Source organism: Vanessa atalanta, chromosome 25 (genome assembly GCF_905147765.1).
Source record: "Vanessa atalanta chromosome 25, ilVanAtal1.2, whole genome shotgun sequence".
Taxonomy (NCBI): domain Eukaryota; kingdom Metazoa; phylum Arthropoda; class Insecta; order Lepidoptera; family Nymphalidae; genus Vanessa; species Vanessa atalanta.
The window spans coordinates 3,737,506-3,761,448 of record NC_061895.1 but is presented as its reverse complement, the minus strand read 5'-3'; the positions used below and the strand labels follow the sequence as shown (position 1 = coordinate 3,761,448).

Sequence of the window (23,943 nt, the reverse complement as noted above, 5' to 3'; positions counted from 1 at the left end):
GTTTATTCTATGTATATATTACAATTTCCTCATATTGAACGTAACACTTATTTAAACTAGCAACGCCTCCCGGCTTCGTGGGTAGAATAGGTCTTAAGTTACTAGAGATTTAGAGTAGGTACCGCATTTTTATTAAATAGTAGGGAGACCGAGCCTATCTATATCTTTTATTATGACGCTCATGACGTCACCCCAAGCATACTTAAATTGGTACAGCTATTTACGCAACAAAATTCTTACCGATGTTAATTAATACTTCCATTGACAAGTCTAGTTTGAGCCCAATGTTTGTGCATAGCACATACTTTGGGCAAGCTTGGTCGGACGGCCTGTAGTATCTAGAGTGGTCTAAATCTTAGGACTACTTTCGCTTTGAGGAGATTTGGAACTATCACGCTGCTGCAATGGAGCTTAGTGGCAAAACATATGAATTTCAATTAAATTAGTCACATGCACGTTTTCTTACGAAGTTTTCCTTTATCGCCGAGCACGAGATGAATTATAAAATCAAATCAAGCAAATATGCAAGCGTTCTAACCACTGGGCCGTCTTGTATAAGAGGTCTCAGTGAGGGGTCTACATAAAAGATTTATCTCGTAATACTTATAACTCTATTGGTTTATGCGTCAATAAAGCTCCCAGTCGACATTATTTATTTCCGATTCCTTCAAAAATCATCGTATTCAGCAAAATTTACCCAAAAATCAATGAACTATACACCTAAGCCTTTCTTATAAATAAATCACTCTGTTTATTGGTGTACACCGTATGAAAATTACTTTGAAACTTTTGGAATTTATCAGCCCTAAACTAACAAGGAACTAGGTCTCGGGTGCTCGAGGAAGCTATGGCTGGATGTCGTGAAGCAGGACATGATGGTCATTGGACTTACACAGGATAACGCTAAAGACCATGCAAAGTGGGGTAGGCTTGGTTGGAAGGCAGATGCTGGCAATTGCCGCGATTGATAAATTCCAGACCGAAGAAGATTTTTGGAATTTAAGCCGAAAGACAGACAGATGCGAAGGGGAACTTTGTTTAATAATATTAATTGATAACATAATTTGTAATTACAAGTACAAATTAGCTAAGAATATATCTTATAACTAATTAATACATTATATAACTTATCCTATGTTAAGGCTTTGCGTTGTGTTCTAATTTGAATGGAAATAAATTAATTTGAAGTGTCAGTAATTGTTTGAATAAAAACCTTTTTTAATAATAGTGGAATATTTCCATTACCAAACGACCATTTTTTTTAATTTTTATGGGTACATAAAATTTTATTAAATTTAAATAATTTCGTTGTTATTAATCTAAGGTACAGTTTCGTTATCATTTCCACTTGAAGTTTACGTACTTACATATTTATTTCCTGTATTTCAAAAAAAACGCGCGTAAAACCTTAAGGAAAAACTGTCTAGGTATTCTTATATAGAATATTAAGAAAGAAGATTTGTTAGTTTGTAATGGATAAAGTCTGAAACCGCTGAAACGATTTTAATATTTCTTTTGATCAGCTCCAGGAGCAGGACCTGATTTAGAAGAATGGAGGGGCGATAAACGAGTGATGGTTAATATTTTACAAATTTATTTAAATAATTAAATTACTGCCAGACAGTTTTTCAATAATTTATTTACAGGCCACTTTTTTTCTTTCTCTTCTTTTTGGGTCGGTAACTTTTAAAATAGTAATCAAAAAGGCAAAAATAAATATCATACTTTTACTATATCTACACATATATTATATTAAAATTGTTCTCGTCGTCGTCGTGTATTTTTTAGAACATGTATGTCGAGGCCCCTCTCTTGTGGAGGCCCCGGGTATTTTCCGTGGTTGCCTTCCTCTAAATCCGGCCCTATCTAGAAGTAACGTAGCCTAAACATTTTATAGTATGTATGTTCACTTATAATCACATTGAATTCCACGCGGACGATGTCACGGGCATAGTTTGTACATAAAATAAAATATTATCATATTAAAATAAAACACGAACATTTGTTGAATAGTAAGCTCAATATTACATACTCGTTGCGTTACACGTATTTAATTTAATAACTTATGTAGCGAGAATTCATTTAATTGCATACAGATAAAAAATATTTTTAAAATCGGAAAAAGTTATACTTGTTAGTGTTACCAGTTGTGAAAAATATCAATCTAGTTATTTCTGAATGGCTTTATGGAAGCTTGGTAGGTACCAACAATTTATAACATACTACCGCTCAACAGCAACAATTAATACTTTTGTATTCTATTTTGAAGAATAGGTGACCCAAGTGGATGTTTGTGCCCAAGGTTGGTCGCACCTTGACGATGTTAGTAATCTTTAATATTTCTTTCATCGCCAATGTTTATGATAGTGGTGACCACGTACCATCAGTTAATATTCCAGTTCTATCTTATTATAAATTCATTAAATGGGCGTAGTGTCAAATTCAAAAAATGACAATTAAAAATAAATCATTTTTTATTAATTGCAAAATTTTAACCACTCTAGTCAATAAGTATAAATGTTGCGTAACGGTGTTTGGTTAAAAATTAATTTCTCTCATTCCGTCTCCATAGATTTGGCATAAGAAAGAAGAAGACAGCATTATTTAAATCATCACACCCTAAACTACATTTATATAATAAATAATAAATAAATAAATATTGGACAACATCACATCCATTACTCTGATCCCAATGTAAGTAACTAAAGCACTTGTGTTTTGGAAAATCAGAAGTAACGACGGTCGTACACCCAGACCCAAGACAACATAGAAAACTAATGAACTTTTTCTACATCGACTCGGCCGGGAATCAAACCCGGGACCTCGAAGTGGCGTACCCATGAAAACCGGTGTACACACTACTCGACCACGGAGGTCGTCAAATACATAGCGCCGATAGCTTTTAGAATTTATTAAATAATTTGAATTATTATATTATAATATTAAATCAGTTGGTTCAAATACAGACAAATAACTCGCTTTGTTTTCAAGTGTTTTTAGTTATAATTAGTGTTTATAAATTACTAATCTTGTGCTCGTGAAAGAAAACATCGTGAAATCTTGCATGTATCGAAATTCAGCTACATTTATATCCACTAAAGCGTTAAGTAGCATGGTGGGTAATGACCCATTAAACAGCCTGTATATGTACTGAATGTTAGGGCGGTCCCTCACGAGTAATAGTGGCCTATAAAGTACAATCTAAGATTCGATTTTCAAAATTTCAGCATTAAGTCACAGTAATAAGAATCGATTTTCCTTCACCTTTTTTTATTGTATTGGTTGGTGGACGAGAAAACGGGGCACCTGATGGTAAGTGGTCACCACCGCCCGTAGATAATGGCGCTGTGAGAAATATTAACCATTCCTTACTTCGCCGTTGTGCCACCAAACTTGGGAATTAAGATTTTATGTCTCAGACATAAGGAACACACTAGCTCAATAAAAATAACAATGAGTTCTACTGTTTGGCGGTAGAATATATGATAAGTAGGTAGTATCTACCTAGACGGGATTGCACGAAGCCCTACCTACCTGAATCAGTCAGTCGAGGCAGTTATTTTTCCATTATAATGCTCTAATTCAACTTCAGATATCTTTATTCAAAATATAAGTATCACACTTTCTTATTGATTCAAAATATCTACTACTGATTCGGAAAAAACACCTCAAACCTGAGAAGAACCGGCGAAAGAAACTCAAATCGATTCTTTCCATTGATGTAATGTTACAACTTGTATCATTACAGGTTACATTGTAATGCTCGAATCTGGACTGTAACAATACCGGCGAATGCCTCCAGTGAGGCACCTTCCTTAAGGAGCAAGTAAATAGATTAAACATGTTTCTGTCACGTCGTGTGTCTTAGTAATTGCCTAAATAGTAAAAACAACTTCAATGCGATTCTCTTGGGTTACAAAAATCTTGCTGATTTTTTAAATGGTACTGTATGATGAAGTAAAGACCTCCTTTCGCGTCAACGCGATGAACTCGAAACTACCAAACCTATTTTTATACGGTTTTCACTAATGGACGGAGTGACTCTTAAGGAAGGGATAGGTGTATAATTCGTTAAGATTTTGTTTAAATTGATTGAAGTATATACATATATATATATATATATGTATATATATATATATATATATATATATATATATATATATATATATATATATATATAGGTATATATAATATACCCGTGCGAGGCCGGATAGCTAGTTTATATATAAAAAAAAATACTATTAATTAATGTTCTACTAAATTCCATGGGACTTTTTTAAATGTTGTGTGTGTGAGACTTGATAGCCTTTTCACCGAGTATCTGACAGTTTTATTGATCATAAGAACAAATAATTTGTGAATTGCAACGATTCTTAGTAATGGTTTATATCAATGTATTGGTGTAGTTACTAGCTGCTCGTACCGACTTCGTATGCGAATAAATATATTTTAAAACAAATGTTTGGGAACCTGCCTTTGCAGTGCTATCAATCTCAACCATCCTTGATCCCAAAGAAAAAGAAACAAATGAAATCATCAATATTGTTCCAGCCATTTACGAGTATAATGTCACTTACACATACAGAAGATTTTTTTTTGTATTTATATAGGTATGTGTTGATTGCTTCTACACTAGAATAATTTAACACATGCTAGTTCCAATTCCACGTAGTTTCATCAATAAACATGATTGATTCGTGACAAATTGTTTACATTAATTTTATTTTTATTAATTTAATTATTAAATCGTATAAGTATGTGTGCGTTTGTGTATATAATAATAATATACAAACTTCAATGTCAACAATTCAGAAACACAAATTACAAATAAGGATTAAAAATTTAACAATCAAAATCATCAAAGATCTAAAAATCAATAAAACACTGAATATTTTGTGATCCATTAGCCATTGTACACACTCCACTCCCCGAAATCCTACTGGCTGAATCATATTTTAAAATGGACTCTATTATCATAGCAATAAGGGATATACGTGTTCTGTAGGTTGTTACGAGCCCGATGCGTTTTATCCATCCATTTAGAGGATTTCATCCGGCTTGCGTAGGACCACGCGTAAAACAATCTGCCTTTGAAATCTGGATTGTAAGCTCATTGTTCGGTTTTTGAACGCACTTAAAAAAATAAAAACGAATATAAATGAGGTTTTAATACTTATTTTTATTATAACAATTAAGTATATATTTTAAGATTTATGTTTTAGTTTATTGGTAAGAATCTTGTCCAAAAAATTCAGGTTTCCTCATGACGTTCTTTTAACTGCTGAGTACGAGATTAGAGCGTGTATTCGACACTGAGCTGTCTCGGCAGACGGGACAGACTTCATGGGATATAGGCGTCAAATATGTAAAGCCAGCATTTTTTATATATCAACATAATATTGACTAGTAACTGCTGTCTGTCTCATATGCTTTCGTATCTAAACCACTGAAACGAATTTTATGAAATTTCTTATGAAGCAAGCTTGAACCCAAAAATACATACCCAAAAACCAATGACCGACTCTCCCTAACATGCTGGCAAAAACTAATAATAAATAAAACCATAACTCGTACAAGTACATCACGTTATAATTATTAAATATATAAACAAAGTAGCTGTAGGCTAAAAGCTATGCTTTCCTAGTTCATCCTTGGGGTTCAAGTTTGCTTCATAACAAATTTCATCAAAATCAGTTCGGTGGTTTGGCCCTGAAAGAGCAACTGATAGAGAGGCAGAAACAATGTTTTTTAGAGTTACTTGTAATTTATTATAGTACTTATTGATTTTAATTTTCAGTAAATATTACGTTAAATAATAGCAATATGTTGAACGGTATGTAAACATTCATCATTATCATTAACCAATTACAATCCACTGCTGGGCATAAACTACTTCTAATGTGCGTCAAAGCTTCCGGTTCTTTGCCTTTCGCATCCAGTTATGTGCGGCCGTGCGATCTTCTTGATGTTATCGGTCAAAAACTAATATTTATAAAGATGATATCATTGCGTAAAACTTTCCCTATATCACACAAACCGTCTCCCCCATTTTACCCCTCGACGGGAGAATTAAAACTAGCATTTGTCTTCCGGGACTCAAACTATCTTCATGACAAATTTCACCAAAATCGCTTCAGTAGTTTTAGCGTGAAGAGGGAACAGACAGACTTACTTTCGAATTTATAATATTAGTATAGATTACGTTAAAGAAAAAATATCACAGGTACTTATTAGTTACTTTGAGATACTTTATTGATTATTATTACAGTTAGAACAAAAGGAGGCCTTATTGCTTCAAGGCATCTGCTAGCCTAACTTCAAACGAAAAATATATTCATGAAGTCGTTATGTAAAAACAGTAAAAGTACAATTATGTATATATAATAAAATGTAAAATTAAAATAAATTAACAAGCCTGCAAATGGGAAATATCCCACTGTTGTGATAATGCCTTTTCTTTCCTTTGCGGAGAAGGTGAAAGTGAAATTGTTGGAGTTTAAAACATCACGCTGCTCCAGGTTTATCCCGATGTTATCCTTCACCGCCGCGCACAAGATGAATTGTTTACAAAAATTAAGCACATGAAAATTCATTGGTGCTTGCCTGGATTTGAACCCGCAATCATTAGTTAATATGGATGCGTGCTCAAATGCGTACAACTGCGCCATTTCGCTTTATTATATATAATTATGAATATAAATGTTAATAATTATCCAAAACGCCCCGCACGCCATCTATTCTACGATGATGAGTGTCCAGGGGCTCGGCCCAGGAATCCCATTCTGACGAGGCCCCTAAAAGACCGATATATTGGCTGTTTACTTTTTTCTAAACCAGATGACGGTAAGAAGTAAAAAATCCTAATTGTTCTCCAAGACGAAGGGCCCCGAAATGAGAAGAAGGTCCTGAGTAGGTAAAAAGTCAGAAACCACAACTAAAGTTTCAATACAGTGTACACTCAATGTATCTCAATTTAGTCGCGAGTCTGATCCTGACCCCTTATGCTATTGTCACCCCCACTCCAAAGCTACATACGCTTTCGTGTTAAGTTGATGGATGCGCTTACTACATAGGTTGGCGTTTCCCACGGCAACAAGGTCGGAGGTGGCAAATGGAGCAAAATTTTATTTAGCTATTACAGGTCGGCTGGCTGGTTGGCTAATCAAGGTCTCCGCGGAACTTGAAAATTTATTTGTAAGTGTCCAATTTTGAATCCGTGACCTTTAGCTAGGAGCCACGTGTTCTATCCAATAGCCACCTGGATAGTTACCAGCTAAGTTTGAGATAATACGAAAGCATGGATAATTACAAAACTCGGTCAAACGTTATTCAGGTGTTCAAAATTACCAGGCGCCATCTTGTGTGCTAATAGGGGTTTATTAATATCATAAAATTCCTAGCTCGCCTCTTAAGCTTTTTGCTTTTAAATTATTGCCCTGTATAAAATTTAATCGGCGCGCAAGCACGTAAGTGAATCAATATTGGGGATTATATTTTGGATGGAATTATTTGGTGTAAATCTTATTAGGCCGTATATCAAATACCACTTTCTATTATGCGTATATAAATTCCAAGAGATAATATCATTTTTATTTTTTCTTTATATTGTCTATGATATTTGACAGTCCCGTTAGTCACAGAACTATAATGTTGTTTGTTTAATGTTTTTAAATATTTCCATTATCTGTAGGTATACGTGAATAGACCCAGTGTTTCTGATTGTCAGATGGAACTTATTCGAATGTTTTTTTTTTATAATATGATGCATTTTTTAAACGTTTGTTAAGCATAAAGTTTAATTCCTTTGCTTATTAATTTTAAAATTAAAACATTTAAACATTGTAACAACCGAAAAACAATAAGCGTAAGGTACCTCTCATTAACGAAGCAACTTTCTACTTATTTTATTTCGTAACAGAGTATTTGTCACAGTAGGATCGGCAATTTTAAACGACTTGTTATTTTATTCGCTTATAAACATCTTTTATAAAGAAAGGTTCCATAATAAAACTAATATCGAACCACCCGTACGCTATAAGTTTGATTGCAGATAGAAATGCAACGATGCCCGACCCGGTAAGCTTTGCTTTGCTTTGCTATAGATGATGGCATCAGACGACCACTACGAAATGGAGGCTTCTATTATCCTTATCTACGCAGTACCAATGCACTTCAATCAAAGATCCGAGGCCGCTGTAGGCCGACGCACTCGACATAACACGTGCATTACTCACGAAATATTTTCATAAAACCGAACCAAACGCACCCGACTGTCTTCCCCCTCCCTCTCTCCCGGCAAAACCAGTTCAGTTCGTGCCCGGCTGCCGTGCGCGTCGGTTGTCATATCGGGGAGTGTCGCCGTCGCGTTGCGTTACGAAAAAACATCTTTTGTACCATAACCAAACCAGTGCTGTGGATTCATTTGTGGTGCTCCTGTGAGATTGTGCCATTTCGTATTGTGATGTTTCGTGTTTCAGATGTTATAGTGTCGGATTTCTCTTGAAAAGAGTGGGACGGGTTCCGCCTGCCGCCGGACGCCTTTTCTCTCGGAACTCGGGATATCATTAAGGTATTTATTGTTACACGAATTCATTGTTATAAGGAATTCTTTCTACGACCCTTATGTAGTTAAATCGATAGCTCCGATTCGGTTTCGTATGCGAGCGAGCAAGCTTCGAGTTGTAATGCGTCGGTATTGAATCGCAGATTGTGGATAGTGTTTGTGGATTTGCATTGTAGATGCGCGGCGTGCTAGTGTGCGGTAAACACAGCCTGGCAGCGGGTTCGAGTCCAGTCTTGAGTGGGTGACTATTAATTAAGTCTCGGTAACGGTATCTGTTGGCGTTGACCCCCGAACGTCTTGCTGTCCTTTAATAACACAAGATTATACTTAAAATATTGTTCTTAACTATAAGAAGTCTAGAATATATTTTCGTATAAGTTTTAAAGTGAGAAGTTTTAAGTTTTTATTCCCCAAAGCAAAAAAAGTTTAACTAACAAAAAACTGTTTACTATGCAACAAACCACAATTGCACCTTAGTGTTAAAGTATCATTACACATAATATACAAAACATCAAGGAAGACATAAAACAGTATTTACATACTTAAATACAAAATTTATTAACTTTTTGCAATAGATGGCGTCTGCGGCTTCAAAACAATATCAATGCTAAACAAAATGAACTACAAACATATAAAATAAAGAACAAACTTCAATAATATAATTGTGTATTAAATTTGTAGGTACCTACTGATTTTTTCCTTTTGGTGCCTTGGTTAGTTGAGCTTAAAATAACATAATTATTAATTAGTTTAAAATGATGCTGCGGCTCGCTTTGTTTTGTAATATTCAATGCCATTATCAATATGATTTTTTTCCTCTATTTCATCACGATGGTTTAATTAATTCAGCCAAATTTATGTGTCGAATAATTATTTGTTACATAAATAAGTAAAATTAAATATTTTTTTACAAAAATCCGTTATAAAGTTAAATCGTAAAAAATCATTTGGTTTGGTAAAAAGTTTTTCTGAAGTATATGATTTGATTTAGATATAAAAAATAAAGTAAACATAAATATTCACACCATCTGTCAAAGATAAAGTCGTGTATCTGGAATACTAAAACTCTAATAGGTATATGAAATACCTGATCTAAGCACTATTTGTGTTCAAACATTTTTACTAATAAATATTGACATACTACAACAAACATGATCGGATATGTCAAAGTCGTGACATTAAGTAATTTCGTTTCATTTTACGGAATTTCGTCAATGATCTTAATTTAAAATCATAGGTCAGTTTTAATTAAATTAAAACTACCATAAAATATTATATACTTTCGAAATGTTACGTGTTGTTGTCAATTGAATGCTTCGTTCATTCGAATCTTTCGTCAGCTTACATTGTCGAGATATACATTTTTACCAAGTTAGGTTAATATTTTTGTGGGCTAAAAATTGTCAACGGAATACCAACCAAAACCTTATTTACAAAATTCTATTTTTGAAATAATGTAAATGCAATAAAATAGTAAAATTTAAAACGTCATGTTGGATTATATAATAGACTTAGCAAACGTTGCACTCTGCATGCACGTGGAGTGGATTTTCGATTCGCCCCAAGCGTTAATTTGCCGCGTAAAAAAATCTCGAATGTGTCCGGAAACATGTCCCATCGGTAGAACAGATGTCGACATATGTCGAAGCACTCGAACAGGGCTAATTGACTAGGAAAAATAAAATTGTGGTTACCTTTTCCCCGTCGCTTGTATGCACATTTCGACGTATATATTCCAAATTTTAGTTTTTTTTTTAAATTAGTAATCTGTTCCTCATTCTGTTAAAAACGGTCATCATAACATCACCAAAAGTTTATAACTACATGACCGAAAACATTTTTTTCACAAAGGAAAAAAACATATTTCACCTTTAAAAACAGTTAATATTCGTCAATTTTAAAAGTCCATACAACGTGAAGCTTCGTAGCTTAAATTATGTAATGAATAATTTATTTTAACAAAGGCATACAATTTTATATTCATAATACATTGTAAAAATAATAATTAATGTATAATATAATTATACGTTAGAATTGTTCTGTTCACGAAATAACATCCCTATTTACGACATTCATTCACTATTCGAGCAGTTTTTAGTTCATATTTAGAAAAAGTCAATATGTTATGATTTCTAAATGTATTTAAAATTTTACATTCCAAATTTAAACGTAACACTTATTTTAAAGAATGTGGGGAGCCTGTCATATGTACGATGTAACGCCCTAAGATTGATATATTGTGCATAACATTCTTATGCTGAGTTCGGTAAAATTTATGTTCCAATGTATTGGATTCCGTTCTAAATTTAAAATTTAATTTCATAATTGGAACGTTCGACGTATTTTAAAAACGGCGATTTTAGTTTAAGATAATAATTTTATTAATTTAAATTTTCTTTTTTAAACTTTCAAAGAAAGTAATTTGCCATTAGCAAATTAAAAAAAAAGTATAATAGTGCTTAATATTATTTCAACTGAATATGTAGGTAGGTTCAATTTATGGCTCAGTTATGGTATAGGTCAGTATGATGAATGATCGCATACATATATAACAATATATTGTAACTTTTTTTATAAATGTCAGAAGTTATAATATATACCGTCTTTATCAGACTGACATTTAACAGTAAAAAAATACTGGATCATCTATTACCGTTAGTCGAGCGGTCACTGTTGGCGACCACTCAAGAGATATGGCTGTGATATGAGATATAGCTTAGCCCACGCGGTCTGTAACTTATTCGAAAAAGAAGGACAAAGGCGACACGTTTTTTTAATCTTATTTAAATTGGTAACCGATATTGGTAGAATGGTAAAAAATAGAATTCTATTTATGAACGAAAGGATATTTTTGTGAATTGCCTATATTATTATTGCTTTCGCGTTTATTTTTGTTCATATTTTATATAAAAATGTAAATATTCCATTTGATAGACGATAAAAGTGACACGGGAAATGTTGGAACCAAAAAACCTGAAATGGCGGTTAAAATGTTCAATTTAAATCTTATACCTAAATTATGAAAATAAAAATGTCGCCCTGAGCTACTATTACAGTTGGTTTTGTTTATACTACAGTGATAAGAAACAGATAAATTACGATAAAGTTTATATAAAATGTACAATTTTATTCAAGAATAACATTCAATAGATGTTTGACATTGAATCATACGTTCATAAAAATCATAGCAACGACCAACGATCAAAAGTCCAGAAAGGGCACAGAAAATAAACAAATATAATAAAATGTATTTCGTTTAAATTTGAACCTTAACAGCCTTCTAATAAGGTCTAGTAAACCATCTTCGATTGCCTATATGATATTTATCATAGATTCACTTAGGTAATTCGAAGCCACGTTAGACTTGCTTTCTAAGTATTTATTAAGCAATGAAGATTTTACTACTAAATCTTTAAGCATTTTAGTGACGTCATGATCGATGTCTTTAAATAATTAAGTTAATTTCTTGTGACTTTAACTTACACATTTGATATTGTTGTGTGTGTGTTGTGTGCGCATTTCAATTTTTACTTTCGTGTCATTTTAATTTATACTTATTGTTATATTCTGTGATGTGTGTGTGTTAAAAACAAATCTTTTAAAATATTTAAAATGTTGCAACATTTTCTAATTTTAAATAAAAATCATCTTAAATCAAACGCGATTCGAATGAATCGTCATTTATAAATTCGTTAAACGTGAAGCTACTTTAATATATGATAATTTATAATTATATAAAAATCCTTCACGAAACACAGTGATTGTGATCTTTCTAATATTATAAATGCGAAAAATTATTGCTCAGTCATGCCAGAACAGCTGAACGGATTTAAATGATATTTGGCACATACATACATTGTAGTCTGGAATAGCACATAAGTTACTTTTATTTTTATACTTTACCTGCAAGATACCGCCACCTCACGCGGGCGAAACTGCAGGCGGAAATTAGTATTCTATATTGATATTTATTCGCTTTAAAGATGCTTGGTCATACATAATTTAATGTCCAGTTCGCTTGTTTATATATACTTTTTAATCTACATATATTAAATAATTGTCTCTTACAATTTGAGCAGAGATGACCCGCTGGGTTCAACATCGGGCAAGGTCCAATAATTATCTTGTATTTTATTCTCTATGTTTTAATAATAATTCATTACGTGCTGGTGCGTAAAACTTAACGTCTTGAGGAAACCGGCATGTGTCGGACGAAAAGGTATAATATGATGTCCACCTAGCTGATTATATCCACGGCGATCATTCTCTAAGGAAACTAAATAACTTCGCAGGATTAAAGCGTAGAAGTTTGTACGCAAACATAAGTACGTTTTATATTCTCACACTACCATTGTCTGGCTTACCGTTCACGGGATTCTGACGCAAATACCCTAGCCAATAATAATGTCGAAAGAAACTTTTTTATAATATGATAGATAGGTGGACGGGGTAATGGATCACCTGATGGTACGTAGGCACCACTACCCATAGACATTTCTGACGTCCAATGCACCACCAACGCCAGGCGCAAAGATAGTATATACTTCGTTCCTCTATTTACTGTGACAATACTAAGTTTTATTATTTGGTGGTAGAATATCCGTTGTATAAGAGGTACCTACCAAAACGGGCTTGCATATACCATACCATCAAATAACATTTACACAAACACTTAAAATATTTACCATAATATTTTATTGAACAAAAAGTTTGCTTCATAATACAGATTTGAAAGGAAAATTCTCCAAAACAAGTATACCAATATGTTAAATATCGCCCCTTATACTAAATTCTCATTTAATCACATAATTAAAACAATCAATACTATTTTGAATATAATCAAGATATATAATCTGTGACTAAATTAAGAAATGTCATAGATAAAAATTCAAAGGTCGTTAAAGATACCATTTACATATGCGTTCAATGGTATCTCGTAATGGACCAAAGCTGGATCTTAGTTCTTTAATAAGAATATTTATAAAGATAATTATACTTCGTTACTCTGATGTTTGGACATAATATATTTTTATAGATTCCTTCTAATGCACTTCGGGAATATGAAGCCGCGACCACCCAGTCAAGATCCACGTGTTTCATTTACTAGGTCATGTTAGTACTTAGTATACGTAATTCGATCCATCACAATTTCATGAGCAATCTCACTGTCAACAGTCACTTGCATCCTGTGGCAGAAAATAATCGCTGCATACTGTATATAATGAACATTATATATATAAATAAGTCATAATTACATCTCGTGCGTACCACGGGCATGTTTCGTATGAAAATCTGCCAAATACATTTAAATGTATTATTATAGCAATGTGGTGGAATAAACGAAATCGTCTCCCCAAAAAGAAGAGAAAGCCAGCAGTGTTAAATTAGTTAATTTTTTTTTTACCATTTAAAAAGCAGGTCATTGACACCTCCTATTGCATCGTAGCTTTTACGCACAATAAGTGTAATTTGTCCAATTTTAATGATGCAAAACAAAACATAGGTATTCTGTTTATTTTATAATTTAATAGAGTTCTCAATAAACGAAGTCAAGAGTATTTCATCTGTATTCGTTTGACCTCTTTTAAACTTTCGTATCTAGATTTAACACGTGTATGCTATCTAAATAAATTCTGCCTCGTTTAGTTTATTTGCAAGGTAATCGACTTCAGCTATTAATAAACAAACTTTATTATTTTAATTAAATTTATGATATTTTTAATAAAGAGAAAATATGATATTAAAGTTCTAAATACTGACAAGATTCCTACAGATCCTGCTTATTATTATTATTATTTTTTTATATCGGTAGGCGGACGAGAAAATGGACCACCTGATGGTAAGTGGTCACCACCGACCATAGACAACGGCGTTGTAAGAAATATTAACCATTTCTTACACCATCAGAAACATGTCTGACTATGAATTGACATTAACATACGTAAAACAGTAGCCGCTTTTAACATTAAACAGTTTATTTCGTACGAAAATAAACTTGACAAGGCTTTTGATACATGAACAGATATATGAATTTTGCAAAATAATGAAACTTAGGGAATATTAAATAAAAATAATGATTGAACAAGGACAGGATGTTTATGTAATAGGATACACGTTGATGCTGGAGAACACTGTTGAAGCATTACAACGGATGTGTCCCGCATTATAGAATTAACAAGTAAACTGCCTCAAGTTGTTCAGCTAAGTACAATTAAGCATACTTATTCTAAAAGATTAGTCCGTAAACGTTCACTTTCTTAAAGATCGCATTAATTGTTCCAAGTAGCTAAATTCTAACATACTGTTTACGTTAAATTTATAGATGAGAAAAATTATTCAAATTTATTATATTAAATTTAACGGAAGTACTGGTATAATTAGTGTCACCCCGGAATTCGATCTTTCTTGACAAATTCTCATCCTTAATGAAAATGTTCCAGGAAATTTCTTCATTTTCCATTAAAGATTTTATCCATTCGAATTTATAATTTAAAATTTTCTTAAATCGAACCAGATTTAACATCTGATACAACGATTTTTAATATCTGACTGAGAAATAAAAAGGGTAAAAGTAGTTTATTTCAACTTTAATTTCATCCCATAATCAACTAAACTTAATAAACCAATACACGTATTGGTTCTCACAAGTTCTAGTTTATATTGGATAACTATTGGATAACCTTTAATATAATCTATGGAATGTTCTAGAAAAGAAAGAGCCGTGTAAATAAAGTTATCGAGGACTGCGAATAGAGAGTTTAAGCTCGAAAGATTACAAAGCAAAAGCCCGATTTTCAATCTACCAATCAGCTGAACAAACGATCGATTTACGTAACGTCGCTTCACGGGTTTTCTCGGCGAAAATTCCGTCTGCAGCCGATGTTTTCGCTTACGTTAAAACACTCAATATATTGGCATGTCTCCCTACAAACTGTGCAGGATTTGCGTGTGAAAGAAGAAATGTAACCGTGCCAGCGACAGGATCGTTAAATTCGGGAAGATTCGGCTCTCTTTGGACCATCTTGCTGCCAATGTTTTACGAGTTTTGTATGACTCCGAAATCGGTTGGAGGATATTTCCGGGAACTCGTTTGAGAAGTTTGTCGTCATCAAAGTTGAAAACTGCGACATTAAATTAGATCGTGGCCGTGATTCGTCTCAATAGTCATGCGTACTGTTTTTGACGTTTATGATATCCATCTATATATTAAAACGAATTCTTTTTCTATAAATATTGACGTTGGAATGCTTATATAAAATACAAGAGATTAGAAAAGGCTACACTATCGTTCGTAATTTCACTGTCATCGCGGGCAATAAACATCAGGTAAAAATTCGATCCCAACTTGTCCCTTTGGGCGAGGATATTGTATCTCTTTCGCTAATTGGCTCGAGAGGACAGAGCTAGGTATTCCCGTGGAACGAACGAAACACGAAAAAGGTATTTGTCATTTAAAAAGGGCAAAGAGCAATTCAAATACAAATTAGGCATGTTTTAAAAAAATAATCGTGCACTTTTATTTTCGCTCCGAAAAAGACGCTCTAAACGCAATCAACTCGCCTCTTCTGCTGAGTTAAATTGAGACATTGAATGTATCCCATTTTCTTTTCTCTCCAATTCCGCGCCAATAGCAAAAGTAAAAAGGTTCGCCGATACCACCAACATGGAAGGCAATATACGACCTCGTCGGAGAGAACCATTTCCTTTAATGTTTTCATGAGTCTCCAGAACTAAAGACCGTGTAACATCGTATCTGTTCGTTCCCTTTTAATAGCACAAGAGCGAACAAACTGCCAAGTATTAAGTTTTATCAACCATCTGCACGAATGTCACGTCTTTATTACTACTTATTCTTTGTCCTCATGAATGCAGCGGCCGCGTGGTGAGGATAGAAATATTATTGCGTCCTGCTCTTAACTTGTAGTTCTTTACCGCGCTTGAAAAGGCAGGGTATCTTGCGTCCCTCTCGGGCATAGGTGTTCGATTGAATAAAAAATGGCGTACCTGAACCGGTCCCCTGACATGTTTGTACATTTTTCTTACAGTTGTGTAGGGATTTTTTTGTTACGAAATTTTCGATTGAGATAGAATCGCGGGCATTATTAAAAAAGTTTCTTGTGTACAGCGGCTTTCTAGGTGTACTTGATTTTCTACCTATTTATTGTTTTGCTTTCTGTTACAATAAACTTTCTCTTTTGATTTATTTTGCTAACGCCTGTTCATTTATTAAATACAAGATTGATGATTTACTTTTTATTTTTATATTGTTCATCATAATTATTCATAATTTTTATGCATTGAAAACAATATTTTGCGCAAACGAAAATGATAGCATTGTTAAAGAACAACAAATAAAAATAAAGAATTACGTCAGCTGACTTTGTAAGTGACCTTCGTATATTGATTCATAATTAAATAGTTACTCTTATATTTCCTTAACACTTAACAAAATCTATTGTTAAAATTATATATAATGTTAAATATAAGTAAGCCACTAATCATCTACGATTTTAATAAAGTCGTATTATTAAATTCTTCAATGGTAAAAGTAACAATAGAATCCACACCGAATGAGATCGAACGCTTGACATGCAGCGCAATTTAAAAAGTAAAAAGATCCAACATGGCGCCCGAAGTCACAGCTGACTCAGCGTCACCTTACGATTCGCTATTGTCCTAACTTTTGCTAAGCGTCCAATTGTTAGCATTGTAACATGTAATAGCTTGATACCTTTCGAAAGTTACGAGAATTCTACGTTACGATCGTTATTATTCTTAATTTAAAATAAAATATAATACATCATTTAAATTAATTTACATTATTCATACATCCCGATCACACGGAGTAGAGTCTATAAAACTACTTAAACTTAATTTTATTATTTGAAACTAAATATATGGAGATTTTAAGGCGTGATTAATACTCGTAACATTTAAATATTATATGCAATGAAATAAGAAATATTGAATAATTAGTGATACTGTCTGACTAATTTATTTAACAGCAGATAATACTTAAAGATTTACAGATAACATTCATCGAAATCATGAACTTTTAAAAGTCAGTCATTATGTTCCTACAGCGAGTTCTGCCCTACATTGGTAGTTTCTATTCACATTGTTACAAATGTGCATTGACGTTTCGATACGCCCAGCAATGACGAAATCTATACATTCAAAGGTTTCTTTAGGTGTAAAAAATCTTTTCTCTGCGTGAAACGGATCTGTGAAATAGAACGACGTTTAATTCACGCCTGATCAGTCTTAGGCAATTCCATTTCTCATTTTATTTCTAACCCATCTGACTACTATAGGCAATAAGTTAAGTTTATTATTTGAAGATTAACTTAAACGAAAAACTACATTGGAATCCATACTATGTTTAAAATGTAAAATTCACTTATTAACAGTCATATTAACAACAGAATAGATAACAAATTTAAACATCCCATTCTTGCTAGAGATACTGTAGTGTTCAAGTGTGTAACCAGGTCCATTCTGAATTTCCTGGCTCATATAGTTCGATAGAACAGCAATCCGACGCAACCTTAGAGAAACCAAGGGCAAGACCAACGGCATTGCGTGGTTTCGGGATACAGAAAAGTAACGCTGTCATTTTCTTAACCTACTACTGAGAAAATTTTGATATTGACACGAACTGGGACCCGAAGTGGGGATAAAAAATATTTAAGATATTTTAATTGTATGCATGTGTGTTTTTTATAGTGTTACTAAATATATAGTAGATGTGAAGTCTATTGTAATTGTATACGCTTATTAATACGTTATTTTAATAATATAATTACTAGATTTCATAATATAAAAATATATTATACCTCAGCCAAATTTATCGACCTCATTTGAAATAGAAATGGTTACAGAAATAAATTGCCGGATCGCTCAACATCATTGCTTCGCACAAAGAGGAGGACAACTTAGAGGTTATATTTAGTTAAGTAGACGAATGGGCTTGAATCTGATTAATTGGAGTGTTTTTTTTATCAGCTATCTTCAAACAATACGTTGCGTACTGACCTGATTTCCTTCAAGTGTCTATTGATCAATCCGATATCTTGATACGATGACTTCGGCTCTCTAATTACAAACCGACGTTTTGTAACTTTGATTATGTTGTGCTGAGGAGTTTAAAAAATAGACATGGAATCGCCGTAATATGATTAATCTTCCTCACAACTTACTTAACTTAAGAAAGATTTTCTTTGTTTATGAACGAAATTTTTGGTTGAAAATTATTTTCTTGTAAGCTAAAATATTATAGTAATCCTTTCGACGATATGTCCTAATCTTGAGAATTCGAAGCCACATTTGAAAAATATTAACAAGCCGTTGAAGAAGTTCCATTGTCTAACCTATCCAGGTCAAGCGAGACTTAGTAGAAATCGAAGAAGGCTTAGGAACGAATGAGAGTTCCATGCAACACTTGGATCTTAGTTCCGTAAAAATAGGTTGAGGACTGCCTCTTGCACACAAAATTGAGAGTGATTCAGAATATCTTCATTCATAACGATAAATAGTCGATTTAAAAACGAATTCGAAACGTATCGACCTAATCCGTAGCTATCGCAAATCTAGTTTTTAAAATAGACACGATTTACGACTTCTGAAATATAATTCTTTGTTTCTTAAAATCATTTCTTACTTGTTAATAAAACTGTTATCATTGTTCTAAATTATGCTCGTTAAAAAACGTCATTTGCGATATTAGTAGGAAGGGTAAGCGATCATTAAATGAACATGCGAATGAGTCATTCCTAGTAATTAAAACAATTGAAATGGTGTAACTACGCTTTGCGGAAAAGCTTCCTTTACAAAACAAGGTAGAGCATGCTCCTTTAAGGACAATCATTTTGAAACAAGTCACTACATGTTATTTGATTATTGGAAAAAATACATCATCAATATCTGCAACTCAATTCAGCCCAAAAATTAACAAGCTATGTTACATGAATATTTCAATTTTTTGGAAGACTTTCTTGGTCAAATCTAAGACAGAATTACGTTTGCATGCGAAATTTCTTAAAGAATGTTAAATTTATAGTTTGAGCCAAAAATCTACAAGTCCCTATGGTTCGAGTTTATTTAAATTTTCATACCGATATTATTTTTGCCGTTACAAGATTGAGACTACCTGCAAAGGGTTTTAAGATAAGCGCGTTTGTTTTAGAGTCTGCATTGTTTCCTTATCGGTATTATCACTGCCTATTTTTGCAGAGGATGAAAAAAAATGTTTTCATAGAATCGATGCCGACGTATAAAATGTTTAAAACTTTTATAATATTCAATAGCTGTTATTTCAAAACACAACCAATAGAAAACTATAACAATTAAAGTTTTAGTATAACTAAGAAATCATTGATTTTATTTTATAAAGATCCCAATTTACATAATTAGTTTTAAATGATAGAAAACCTTGCTATTTACGTAAGTTATACCCACTAATATTACTCATATTAGTAGAAATGCCAGTTGATTTTTTCAAAGGCAATGTCGAGAAGAAAATTTATAATATCAGCGAAAGTTATATCAAAGCACGTCTTTTAGGTCAAATAGGGAATACATCGTTGTTGTGCCTTAGAGCGTAACCCACGTCTAAACAGGCTTCTATTAATCTTCGCTCGACTGCCTCAGAAAATAAAACAATGGTTTTCATTAGGCATTGGGAAAGATCTGCTACATAGTCATGTAATTACGTTCCTTTTTTTGCATTTAATTACCTCACTTGTAATGGTTGTCACTCACACAAATAAAATTGCCCCTGCAAATTGGATAATTCTTACGTTTGAATTTTCTGTATCACTGAACTAAGCATTTTTTCACACGATAATAAAGCCACGATAATGTTTCCTAAAATACATAATTACTTTAACATCTTCAAGTTGAGTTTTGATTTGGCAAACACGAACTAAATATTAAAAAAAAATAACGTTATCTAATAATCGTCATAAACATTTCATAAGAAAAGACGAAAAAATTATGTATGAAATCATTCGAATGCAAATCGTTATTGGTGAATCATTTATCTGCGACTACTTCGTCATACACATTTCATTTAGATTCCAGTTACGTCAAGGCCTTATAAACAAATGTCTAAGTATTAATGTTTTGTAACTATAGGTTTAAATCAGTTACCTAAGCAAAATTTGTCTCAACCTTTGACTGCAATTTTGGTCCTTCACTCCCCTTTTTTAACCGTCACTAGGAACTGATCATCGATACAAACTATTATTTATTTAATATATATCCGAATCAAATCAAATGTATTTTATTTTAATTTTTCTAATAGATTTAGCGTTTTTTTTCTAATAGTGTTATTTTTATGAATAATAAGATTTATTTATTAATTTAAACTTAACAAACTTTTTAAATGCGAAATTGATTACATTTTACCGGTATCTTATTCTTTATAGATTAGTCTATCTTGACGTACGCTGCTTAAAAGTATTCGTCAGAGTTGCCAATTCGAATACGAATATTTAAATAGTACCAAGTATTTCTTTTTCTACCACACCTTTTCTAAACGTGCGACAAAGATAGAATATTTGAGTATAATTTACACGGCCCTTAAATGGGCGCCATAAATCTTTTATAGACGGTATGAAACATGCGCTTGCGCAGGCATAGGAAAGATGTGCCGACGTGATAAAAGGTATAACGTTGTTGGCTATTTTTATCCTAAAATATTACCGCACATATCCTGTCTTGATAAATAATAAGCTTTTACAAGATTTTGCTCTTAGATTTTATGTAGATATTACCCGACTTTAATGACAGGGAACATTATACCTCATTTTATTTTAAATTATATTTAAGAATTCATTTGACATTATGCCCGGATTGTTCCAGTAGATTTTACATGATTATATATTTAGAAGTTTTGCTAAAAACTGGCCAAGGAACTTCAATGAGTAACTCTAATGAAATGAAATATTTTATTAGAGCCCGTCTGGGTAGGTACCATCCACTCATCAGATTTTCTACCGCCAAACAGCAGTACTCAGTATTGTTGTGGTCTGGTTTGAAGGGTGAGTGAGCCAGTGTAAATACAGGCACAAGGGACATAACATCTTAGTTCCCGAGGTTGGTGGCGCATTGATGATGTAAGGAATGTTTAATATTTCTTACAGCGCCATTGTCTATGGGCGGTAGAAACCGCTTACCTATTTGCTCGTAAGCCTACCGATATCATAAAAAAAAGATTTGATAAGTTTATTTTAATGATTATTTAGTAAATCATTAGTAGTAACAAAATTAGGACATTCGCAGATTCTGCTTTAAAAAATATTGATAAAAAAAAAATAACGATAATGTAATAAAAAGAAAACTCGAAACCTGTTTAACAAAAGAAGCTAACAACAGAGTATACTTAAAACATCACCACGGCTTAAACAAGCGTCTCGTAACAGTCCACATCATCAGCCTGTCAACTCGTCGTTTCAGATACTTAAGCAAAATGAACTAGACAAAGAAATTCAGGAATTTCAATTTTAATTATCATTAAAATTGTTATACAAGATACAGTCAGCGGGACTCAATTTTCTCCAACTTTGAGTCTCTCTTAAATATTACATCGAGTTTAATTATAATATAACTTGTTTGAAATTCATCAACACAATGTAAGGATTCTTAAAAGAATACATTTCGTTTAGGATCATAGAATTATATTACACTGGAAAATAGTAGCTGTAATGGACTTATTTCTTTGTAACCGATAAAAACACGACTGATTCTATGAACGTCTGAGATTCACGTAATAATATAAAGAATCTCTATGATTGAAACAGCAAGTCTGAATAAAACAGACATTTAAACAATAGAATAGCGCTATAAGGATTTCTTTTCAAGTCTTCGAATAAACCCTAAAAACTGAATACGTATTGGAAGCCAGACCTATTGTCTCAGACAGATCAAGTAATCTTAAATCTGCATTAAATGAACGTCTGAAAAACAAAAGAAAGATGGATGGTACTATGCATTGATTGTAAGGAACTATTCTATAATTACTATTAATATGTCATTCGATTTTTTTTTGTCGTATAAGTACCATTATAGTTGAATTTCAAAGCAGCGTCGAAAGAGAAAATTATGCTATTGACGATTTAATCCCAGGATTACTATACATGACAAGTACAAATTACTTTGAACGCACCGCATGCAAAAGTTCATGACGCATTGTGGCGATTAGATTATCGTCGTACCGTCTGTTATATAATTAAACAGTGTAGGTTTAAATGATGAACTTAGAGCGGTGATTCTTTTTTAAAATAACAGTGAATTTGTCGTATTTTCAGGTGAATATTACAAGTTTACAACCAAAAAATATGTTTGAGAAGACGTGTACGAGTTTCTTATATTTACGGCTTAGATTTAAATGCTTATTATTGAGAAGTACAGAAGGGTTGGGAAAATAAAGAATTCGGTGAAGGAATACATTATCATGACATTTGAATCTTCAATAACTTGGAATATTTCGTCCTCTTTTTATTTCTAATGTTTTTGGTTAATAATTGGCGTCCCGTAAATCGCACCAACCAAAAGCGCAGACGTTATAAAGAACTTTGAACGAGGTCAAAGCATTTCACTGTTTCGGATCATTAATTTGACACTTGGCACGTCACTGTACAAAGCGAGACGCCCACAAAACATCGGGTTAAAGGTTGACCATCTTTAAATGCTCAGAACACTTGAGTAACTCTTTGTTAATGGATTCGTAATGAGTGAATGCACATAAAGAAATAATCATTAACCTAAATTTTTCACTACTGTAACGACGAGCTGACAGCGCATTTTCTCAAGAAAAGTACGAGATTTTCGTGCCCCGAGATCCCTTCCGTGGATTGGTTTTAAATTTTAATTAATCTTTACGAGGTAATCAGTACGAAGTTTTATTGTTGACCTCGACTAAAATATCTTAATGCGACCATCGTCCTTCACTAATTTATCTTTAGTGAGACCAAAATCTAGCATTTCGTATTCTCAGCATTCCGCACCGTTAATTATTTTTATGAAACACCGCAACTTTTACGAGGTTCCTTTATTCTTCGATACCCAATACGAGGGATTTTATGCCGCAGCGCCAGCACCGTTTTTATGAGTCGTTTCGTCTCATCGTCCAGTTATCGATATGTGCAAGTATTAAGTTTAACAACCGTCCTGATTTTCCACTACCTGAGGGAAAATAACCTAGATATTTTCCTTAAATTACGCAGAAAACCTATCGCATATTTAAATATCGTAATATTCAATAATAATAATATATGTAAGCTATGCCATTGAATTATGTGAATATCGTATTTCAAATAAGTAGAGGATTTATATGCCAATGTAAATCGGCCGATCATTTCGGGACCCAACCAATTTCG

At 32.9% G+C, this 23,943-nt stretch overlaps 1 protein-coding gene across 6 annotated transcripts in view; it reads left to right on the top strand.

The window, feature by feature from the left end:
• The first annotated feature begins 8,311 nt into the window (after positions 1–8,311).
• Positions 8,312–23,943, top strand: part of LOC125073656 (latrophilin Cirl) — a 282,217-nt gene continuing 266,585 nt past the window's right edge. For all 6 annotated transcript variants that reach the window (XM_047684574.1, XM_047684575.1, XM_047684571.1 and 3 more), the window contains exon 1: positions 8,312–8,569. The gene's annotated coding sequence lies outside the window, so the exon portion shown is untranslated. The remainder of the gene's footprint in view (positions 8,570–23,943) is intronic.